We start from the raw sequence: 4,089 nt of genomic DNA on the forward strand, positions 1-4,089 counted from the left end.
GGTAAATAGTACTTTTTATGCAGCCCTCTGTGCCTCTACTCTCATGGCTCCAATTCTTCCCTCTTTCAGGCATATCTATAAGGCGTTCTCTTCTCTGCCCTGTACCCTGGATATCAAGGGTTGGGCCTTTTCCTTAGACTGTATTTAAACCCAATCCAAAACACAATGGCCTGGAAAATGGCAGTAAGATAAGGTGCCAGGGGACCAAAAAGAGTACACAGTAAAGCAGTTCAACTTTTTTGGCTTTAGTAGTTGTAAGAGGCTCTCCACTTTTTTCCTGGGAATAATGACTACATTCTTTTAGGACATGACTCTTGAGGAAGAAACCCAAATTGTGGGATTGAAAGGAGGAAAAGGGAGATTTGGCTAATAAAAAAAGACTAAAGCTAAAGGACTACAGACTCCAATAAGGTGTTAAGAGGATTTAGGGTCAGAGACAGTAGCTTCTACTAGAGAACATTCAGGCTCCCTTGTAGCTAGTTGACTGAAACTGATAACCAAATAGAAGGCAGATAGAGGAAACTTAAGAACATTCTATATGGTCCAGAGCCAAGGCTGATAAGAAAAGAGGTGAATCCATTTGGATAGCTAGTGGTAGACAAAAAGCAAATCACCAAACAAATGATGGGGTTGAGAAAGAATGAGAGGCCACAGCTTGCATGGAGCACTGGGTGTGGTGAAAAAATAATGAATAATGTTTTTCTGAAAATAAATAAATTGGGAAAAAAAATAAAAAAAATAAAATAAAAATAAAGAATGAGAGGCCCCAGCCCACTGTGTTCAGCGAGGTATGATAGGAGATCACGGGCAAAATCAGAATAAAAGACAGGGATTTGGAGCAAAGATAAAGAAAACAGTGGGATCAAGGGGGAGCTAGGATTAGTGGTTGAGATCCAGAATTGCTCTAGGACTTTGTAAAGTTGGTGAGCTCCTCACATAACTAGAGCACTGCGTCCCTCAGGCTGGTTCTTGGTTTTTCTTTAGGATACACACTCCTTTGTTTCCACAATGACCTGTGTGCCAGGGATTCACAAATCTGTCTTCAGACCTAACTTACAAGACTCACCCAGGTAGCCATCCAGATTGCAAAACAGCTTTTATTTCCGCTTCTAGAGACATTGGGATTTCCAGCATCCAGAGGCAAGTCTTCAAAGATATACACAATCTCATTCTTCACTTCAGTTTGACTTGATATCACACAGAGACCAGACTCTCAAAGTGGTTTTCTGGTTAGAACTCCAAGCCCCATATTGCTTTTCAATTTTCCTTTCATTAGAAGACAGAAACGTCCTTTCTTTTTCAGTGCTACAGACTTCGCCCTCCACATCTGGCTGATCTCTACTCTGGATTACATTCTTGGTGCTGCTACTCATTAAGGGTCTGTTCATAGACACCACCCTGTCCAATCTCCTATCCCTATTCCTTTTCACTCCCCTCAGCTTCTTCTTAATCTGAGGCCATGTCTAGCTGTCTTGCCTCTGTCAGGTAATTCTGGCGCACATGCTACTCACCACGGCCTCATCTCATGAATCCAGTCATTTTTCTGTCTGATCTACAGTCTCTCTAAGAGGCTTCCTTTTTGCTCCCACTGCCTTCTCACCATAAAATGTGCTTGTTTGTGTAGACCCGTCAACACTTGTAGTATCCTGGTTTCCTGCAACATATTCAATTAAATATCTTAACAAATGTGTTTGATGATATTGATCAATATTGCTCCAAAGGCAACAACTAGGAAAATAAAGATGAACTGCAAGTGTGCAGCCCACAGAGCCATACGGGCAGTCTTCTGGCTGTTCTGTGGGACCTGCCCTACCCAGGTTGTAAAGGAAAATACTCTACTCTCTTCCTTTCTCTGTAATTCTCATCTGCCCAAGAGCAGCCCCTGATTTTCATCTCCCTTGGTCAATAGCTCCCCTTTCTCTCTTTGTCTAATAAAAGAAGAAACCCAGAGTGGACTATAGGAGCTTTCTTTCTCCAGATAGGAAGGAGCTAGATTCAAAACACATGGAACTGATACCTGAAGAACTTTTCCCTTTTCCACGTCAGTGTTCAGTTGTTTTCAGTTCTCATCTTCACTGAATAAAATCATAACTCACACTATAGTAGTATTTTTAGAAAATGGTGACTTATATACAAGTATGAAATATAAACCAAGCAAAATGGATTAAGAAACACAGAGTTACATTACCAACTAGTAAGTTGTGGTGCATGATAATGAAAAGATGAGCAGGTTTCTACTCTGAGACTTGCTCAGACTTGCTTGTGACTCTTCTCACAAGTGTCCTCTACTTCATCTATACTAGCTCTGTACCATGTTCAGAGAGAGAGAGACCCAGTCAACAATAAGCATCCAGATTGACTAGACTCTTTCTTTTTGTTATTGAAATTCTTTGTTCTCTGCTTCCCCATAATATCTGTCTTCCTTTTCCCCTCTTTCTCACTTTCTTCAGGACTGCTGGGAAAATGGCACCGATTCAGGTGAGAGGGAAAGAAACCCAAGATAAATAGTTCAATATGCTCTGTTTCTGCTACATCTGGAGAAAGCTGAAAGGATATGTTTTTTGCACATGACTTAAGGACATAAACGCACACCAATCAATCAGCTCCGTCTAGTTCCCAACTTAAAGTCACATCTGTCTAAAACTTATCTAGTAAATAAAGAAGAGCTACATAAAATCACAACCACTGTAGATCATTATGTCAATTTTTACTGTACCAAAAATCTTACCCTAACTTATTGGCACTGGTATAACATTGTTTAGGGTGATTTTCAACCCAGAGTGGTTTCACTCCCAGAGGATATTTGGCAATGTCCGGAAGCACTTTTGGTTTTTACAGCAGTGCAGGTGCTACAAGTATCTATTGAATAGAGGCCAAGGATGCTGCTAAATATCCTACAACACACAGGACAGTCCCTTACAACAAAGAATTACTCAGTTCAAAGTGTCAGTAGTTCTGAGAAACCCTGCTTTAGGGGATGGCAGATTCTATTATGTATTTTACTCTTGTTTTCATGAGTATTCACTGTTACCCAAGGCCAATGTTATCACCCATTTCTGATAGAATAGAGTCATGATCAATTACAGGAGCAATTACAGGGATCTACTATGTTCAGGTGTGTTCCTTCCCATGGCCCCTGACCAGGTACTTGAGTGGTGTCTGGGACCGGGTGTCTGGTGCCACAGGAACTGTAGTGGGTCTTGTCTGGACTTTGCCAAAGGAGAGGTCTCTCTGGGCATGCACTCTTGCCTGACACTGGAATTGTTATTAGTGTCTTGCGGTCATCTCAGCTAGCTCAGGCTGGTGCCTATGCTATCCCAAATCCAGACCTAGAATATAATCTTAAGAAGAAAATAACCTTGACTCTTAGTTCACTTTTGACATGTTTAAAAGTAGGCTTGTGGCTTTTAGTGCTAATTTTCTCCATTAATACAATGTCTCCTTTGAACTCTTCCTCATTTTGCAAGGCTCTCCTGTATATTGCCAAGATTCTCCACAGTGAACTCCGTGACCTCATTTCTGCCTCTCATTCTCTGGCCTGCGGTGCCCTTGATGCTGCTGTGCTCAGCCAAGGTCTCCATTTTATTGGGCTGTGCTGTGCTTGGACTTCCTGGGCTTACAGGTGGTGGAGTGACAAAAAGAAGACCTGGACTTAACTGTCAAGATAACCCCAGCTCCAGAACTGTCACACCGTGTGACTTTCACCCTGGGTGCCCTGGGATGCATCTCAGCTCCCACCCCTGCATAGCCTACCCTCTAAATTTGAAAGTGCTCATCAACTAAAATATTCTCCACAAAAGCACAGGCCCATGCTGGTTCTGGAATTTCACTGCTCTCTCATTTCCTAAGACTTGGGCTCATCTTTCAAATGGCCTTAAGTTACCTATTTTCTCCTCAAACTGATTTGTTATAGGGGAAAGGAAGGGGTGGGGGGAGGAAATAAGTTACCAGTATGGCCCTTATAGCAAGTGTACAAGCCGTGGCTTCAGAAATTCTCAGACCTTGTGCACTTGCTCAGGTTTAGGGCAGTGCGTGCTTCAACACACCTAGGTAAGCACATACGCAGTTTACAGAAGGAAGTCCTCAAAA

This window comes from Neovison vison, chromosome 6 (assembly GCF_020171115.1).
Source record: "Neovison vison isolate M4711 chromosome 6, ASM_NN_V1, whole genome shotgun sequence".
NCBI classification, from domain to species: Eukaryota; Metazoa; Chordata; class Mammalia; order Carnivora; family Mustelidae; genus Neogale; species Neogale vison.